The sequence below is a fragment of the Pteropus vampyrus genome, unplaced genomic scaffold (genome assembly GCF_000151845.1).
Source record: "Pteropus vampyrus isolate Shadow unplaced genomic scaffold, Pvam_2.0 Scaffold54, whole genome shotgun sequence".
Lineage (NCBI taxonomy): Eukaryota > Metazoa > Chordata > Mammalia > Chiroptera > Pteropodidae > Pteropus > Pteropus vampyrus.
Window position 1 is genome coordinate 3,666,041 of NW_011888835.1, and position 6,546 is coordinate 3,672,586.

The following is a 6,546-nucleotide window of genomic DNA, read 5'->3' on the forward strand; positions in this document are numbered from 1 at the left end:
TGTTTGACTGGCTAACTTCATCTATGGATTACTTCCTCTAGTAAACTATAAGTTGGTATGAGTATACTACTACTCATTTTTCCTTATATTCATCTTAGAATTACCTGTTTACCTTACAAATACCCACTTATGACCTTTCCTACCATATTTTCTGAACATTCTCAGAGAGAATTGATCAGTTATTTCTTTGTGCTGCTATGCTAGGACTGTACCCTAAAACCATGTTTACCAGTGCGTTTAACAACTTTTTTCTAAGTTTACTTATTCAATTCGAGATTCTAACCTATAAGTTTCCTAAACACCGAAGAAATTTCTATTCATAATTTTATTCCCTTCCAAAATTGTACTCTATAAATGTCTGTTTAATGAACAAGCAAATTAATTACATTTTTCAAAAAATGTGATTTAACTGTATTGTTATGTTCTCATGGAAAAAGCTGTGTGGCACGCAGATAAAGAAGCAGAAAATGAAATAGAGGGAAGGAAAGAATAGAAGAAGGGAAGGAAGGAAGAAAGGAAGGAAGGGAGGGAAAAAATAAGGAACTAATGGAGGGAAAATTTAATACCAAGAGAACACAAATTCAAATTTTATCTTTCTAGCAGATAAAATCCTAAAATCCTCCAATAACTCTCATTTATTTCCACTTGGATTTCTGTTATTTTCTATATGTCAATCCACTCTAAGCAAGAATTTCATGTATAAAAATTGCTTTTGCCAAAATGGTATTTACAGTTGAATAAGCCGAGTGTAGAAGTTGGCACCCAGAGCATTTTTCATTAGCATTTATGTTTGGAGACATCCGTGACTTTCACTTTCAAGGCATTTCTGCACCATGCCTGATCTGTGTCAGCATTTTCTCTATTTTTTTTTTTTTTGTAGTATGCATTTTGCTGATTATTAACCCAAGAGAAACATTTGATTGGAGTTTCTTTGTATTCAAATAATTCACGTTTTTTTTGACTACTATGAGAAATGTCACTGCTATTAACTCTCCATTACGTTTCTTAAATTACATGTAATAGATCTCTTCTCAGTACTAATACAGTAATAGTTGTAAGATACAACTGGACAATCCAGTTTGCTTGTGAAAACAGCATTCATGATTATTCCTAAACAGTATTCTTCTCTGTGGTTTTAACGTTAACTTAAAGCTAATTCTTCCATAATACATTAATAATGCATTACCTTGGCTCACTGTGTTGTAGCAATGGATCATTTTGCTTCACTGGCACTTTATTTGTTTTGAAAACCTATTGCTACATCAGTGGGTATATTTTGTTTCTTCAGTAAAAGCTGATACAAGTGAATATTCATTTTTAATAATTAGTTATAAAAGCAAAATATATATAACAGCGGTTTTTAAAGAAAATGTATATAACAAATCTGACTCCAAATGTTCAAATGTTCTGTTTTCAGTAAAACACTCATTATAACCATTCATTTCTCTGTAATTTGTATGAAGCTGCAGGTGATTTTGCATTTTCCTATAAGTAGATGTCTTAAAATTATTATTATAAATTTATGGTAAAATTGCAAACTTACTGTTTAAAGATATTTTGCTAATGATTATCTTTAATCTTCAAATAGAAATACCAATATGAGAAATATAACTTTATAATGGAGCATGTCATTCCTATATATGAAATTACTAAATTGTTGAATTCAATGTTTATAAAAAATCATTGAGATTTTAGACAATGATATGTAAAGCATATTTGATGAAATAAACATGTAAATAGAAAGCTATGGGGTTTTGTCTAAATTACCTGTTGAAATGATGTTTATATACCATTAGATTTATATTCTTTTTTTCTCCCTCCTTTTTCTCTCTCTCCATCTCCCTTCTCACCCCCGTCCTATGTGTATGTCTTTCTCTGCCTGCCTGCCTATCTATCATCTGTCTGTCTGTCTATCTATCTATCTATCTATCTATCTATCTATCTATCTATCTATCTATCTATCTTAGTCATCCATGTATATTAAAGGTTAGATAGCCTGAAAGGGCTAGCTTAAAAGACTTTTATAATTTTGATGGCTAGTAGGAAATCGAGTATTTGTTTGAAATTCAATGCCACAGCACATATGTTAGTGTCTTCTTGAATAGTTTATTTTAATAGCATATTTTTGGCTTAATTTTTAAAACTTAGAATTTATAATAATTATAAGTCACCTACATTAGAGTTAAGGAGAAATATGAATTACTTCACTCAATAATATATTGTGAGCTGTTCATATTATTGCATATGGTTTCTGTTTTCTGTATGGTATTTCATTACATGAGTATGCATGAGTATACTAAATTCCATTAGTGCTAGAATTTTAATTTATTTCAAGTTTGAGAAAATTATAGGTAGTGCTTCACAATATTTTGTTCATGTCTTTGGTGAATATGTGTATGTTTATTGTACATATACAGATACATATTAATTACTAAATTATACAATATGCATAGCCTTCAGATTTAGTAGAAACTATCAAAAAGTTTTCAAATAATATTGATAGAAAGAACCATATAAAATAACACATACAGTATGACTTAATTTCTATTTAGTAGGAAAGCTAATTGAGGTGTTAGAAGCAGAATATTATTTATCCGAAGGTAGGGAAGGTAGTGCCTAGACATAGGCAGAAAGAGATCCATAGGGTTTTGCTAACAATCTATTACTTTGGTTTCTAATTCATGGTTGTTTTCACTTTTTAAAATTTATCAAATTTGATAAATATAAGTGCATTTATGATTTTGTACTTTTCTATAAGTATATCATAATTCGATAAAATTTCCACTAATAACAAAATATGGAAAGTTAGTCTAAGTATAGAAAGAATGATTCTTTAGACAACTCTAACTATTCCATAGAATTTCTACAATATTAATCAATGTTTTATGTACATAAAACAACTCATCGTATACTGATTTTAATATATCTGTGTTTACAAAATATTTATTGAGACACAACTATATGTTAAATACTAAGATACAAGTATTGATCGAACACAATATATACCATGAAGACGATCCTAGACTAATAGGAAAGGCAAGTCAACTAGACGATTGCACTGCTGTATGGTATCTGCTAAAATCAGAGTGACCATACATTGTAGTTTATTCCAATTTAGACTAATTATCATTACACAACTATTAATATAGTCCTTTTAAACTAAGAAAAATTCCCATTGCACAATTTCTATGATCACCCTAGAATTAATTGATTTTAAAATCAAATATTATGAAAATCTGGAAAGGAAATTAAAACTTGCTGCAAGGCGGGGCAGTTATATTTTGTTGTTTGCCTTGAATTGGTATAGTGGGAGTGAGGAAAAAGCGTGGACCTGGATTTTTAAGGAATGCTAAGATATAGTCATGATAAAGAAGAGCAAGAAGAGAGCAAAAACCAGAGTCCGAGGGAATAGAAATGAGACGTGATAAGTCTCACGACCCTGATAGCATTGGATGTATTTTTGGAATGGCAGATTTGAAGGAGCTATAATTTTAGCATGCATACAAAGAAGAGATGGAAGATTCAACTGGATCAGTGGGGTGAGGACACTCTGTAGTACATCTTGTATATTACTTTGAATATAGGAAGCTAGTTAAGTTTGATATGAAAAAAATTGACATAATCCTTTCTATTTGTTTTTAATAATGATAAATCGGGGCAACTATGGAGGAGGTCAGTTAGAATGTGGAGAAAACCGATGTCAATGCAATATAAGAGAAAGGACTCTTACAAAACTTCAGGAAAAAGATGATGATTTTGTGACCTCACAAGGGCAGTGGCTCTTGAGAAGACGACCCTAATTTAAAAGGCATTCCTAATATAAAATTAATGTCAGTTTGATTGGATGTAGAGAAAAGCTGGGAAGTCATATGAAGAAGTAGAGCCATCAGTGATTGCTATCTGTAGTTTGACATTGCCCTAAAGCAGTAATCTTCAAACTGGCTTTTTCATGCCCCAGAGGTGCTCCAAATTTTTCTTTAAAAATTTTTTAAATTCTATATTTACAAAATCTATCTGTATTATGTTCTTAAATAAATCTGTCAGAGAATGTACCTGTGGCTCCTTTCTCTTCTCCAGTTTTAAGAGGAGGGGCCATAACCATATCTCTTCCATTAGGATATGACACTGATATATTGCCCAGCTTGTAAAAATGTCCTTGTTGCCATCAAAAATGGAACGATTAAAAGGATTGTTGCTTGAATTGACACTTATTATTAACAATAAAAAATATTTTAAGGTAGAATTATTTCCAATAATTTGCATTCAATAATATTTAAAGAGGAATAAGGGAATGATAAATCATTAAAAGTACTTTTATGACAAATATTATGTAAGTTAAAAATTAAATGGATAAGCTCAAAGTATCAAGCAACATTTCTCTAAGAATTCCCATTTTATTTTTGTATATTAATTTATGTAAAGGTTTCTAGATATTTTAATCTATGAAAAAGGTAGAAATAGAAAAGCTATTTCAATCTAGTGGCAAAACCATCCATGGAGTTGTAATAAAGAATAAAAGAGCAGAGCCATCTAATCCATGAGACTACATATTTTTAATTAAATGTTTATTTCTTATGTTATCAATAAAATAATTACATATTGATGTTGTTTTGATCAATGATGTAATACTAATATTTGTAAGGCATACTCCAGAAGAAAATTTTAATATTTAGATTTTTATATTTGTAGAATGTTATTTTTAAATCAAGTTTATTTTTACATAAAAATTCTTGATGCAGAGAAGTATAAAAGGTGATATTTATAATATTAAGAATTTTGATTATACATAAATCTATTACATTTAAAAAATGATTTGTGTTTATTGGAGTGGAAATCTGAGTTCAAGATGGACAAAGAATTATTTAAAATTCTGCCTATTAAAGGATTTTTTAATATATTTTTTCAAAAATATGATGATAATCATAATGCCTACCACTTATAAAATGCTTACTTTGTTACAGGAAGTTTTCTCAGCACTTTAATTTATTATAATAATATAATGCAACATATTGATATTAATCACTTTAATTCTCACTATAATAAAGTGGAAACTGAGGCATAGTGCAGTTAAATTGCTTACTTGTAGTCTCACAATTAGGGACAAACTAATTGTTAACTCATATGGTCTGGTTCCATAATCTTTATTCCTAACCACTTTGCTAAATGAACAGAGTATCAAATTAATGTGTTTTTTAATATTTATTTTTCATAGATTAAATTTTTGAGACTGCTGTATTTTTAAAAATTTTATATTTACAGAAATTGCTCCAAAGCATCTAATTTTCAGTTATTCAATATTATGGGATATTTCTGACATCACCTTAAATATGTATAAAGAGGTAGTTTTTTTCTAAATTATTAATGAGATACAGGAGAAAAAATATTTGAAGTCATCTATATAGCATTATGGAGCCATACTGAAAGCATAGGACTTGTCACTATTTTAAGTGATGGGTTTAGCCACTTCCTACTCATGAGTCTTTTGGCAACTAACAATTTCTTACAGAAAAAAAAAAAAGAAGAAAGTATGGTTTGTGAGAAAAAAGGAATTCAAATTTATTTATTTGTTTGTTTGTTTGTTTGTTTGTTTTTAGGCAAGGCAACCCTTGGTTGACCTCACAGATTGCAAGGACCTTGTAAGTTTACAATCCCTTATTATTTTATTTTTTACGCCTATAGCACCTGATCTTCCTAGGTGGTCTCCCATCCAAATACTAACCAGGTCCAACTCTGCTTAGCTTCCAAGATCAGACAGGATTAGGCTTGTTCAGGGTAGCATGGCTGTAGACCAAATTTAGATATATCTAATTTGAGATGCATGAAAGCTATCCCGATATAACACCCCTAATGTATTTAGTGACATGGACCTGCACCTTTGGTGACAGATTCCTTCCAACAGAATTCAGACAGCACACTTCAAGGACTCCTTTTCCTACCCACGTAAATCACAGTTGTTTCCTTTTGGTTGCCAATACATCCCTAGTGCTTTTACACTGAATTGTTATTATTAATTTAATCCTGTCTTAAGCAGACTGAGTCCCTTAAGAACAGGATATGTATCTTGCTTCTTCAACCCCAGTTCCTAAAACACGCACTCTCAAAAATTAGGGCCTCCATAATTTGTAGTAAATTGGTTAATCAGTTTACGGATCCTGTCAATCAACAAAAGTTTGTGACTTAACTCAGTGATATACCATAAGGCCCAAAAGAAAAGAACCAAAGATTCGATATGAGGAAACCTCATAAAGCTTGTGTGCTAAATGCTTAAAAATAGCAGATATATTCAAGTTTTACAAATTAGTGCAATTGCAATATTATCACGTTTGGTTGTTACCTCAATTCTGCCTTTATATCTAATACGAAAATAATTTAAAGATTGCACTTAGCGTTAGATCTGTGCGAGGAAACAATGACTTGCAGAAGCAGATGGTGACGGCCTGCGAACTGCAAAGGCAGCACAGAAATAGTCAAGAGCAGAAGCTCTGCCTTCACATTTATACACCGCTTCCTTTATAACTCTGACCTTGGCCAAGTTATCTTCATCTC

The 6,546-nt window shown here is 30.7% G+C and overlaps 1 pseudogene; it reads right to left on the reverse strand.

Moving 5' to 3' along the window:
- Positions 1-5,670: 5,670 nt before the first annotated feature.
- On the reverse strand, positions 5,671-5,789 carry LOC111739829 (annotated as a pseudogene).
- Between the last annotated feature and the right edge of the window lie 757 nt (positions 5,790-6,546).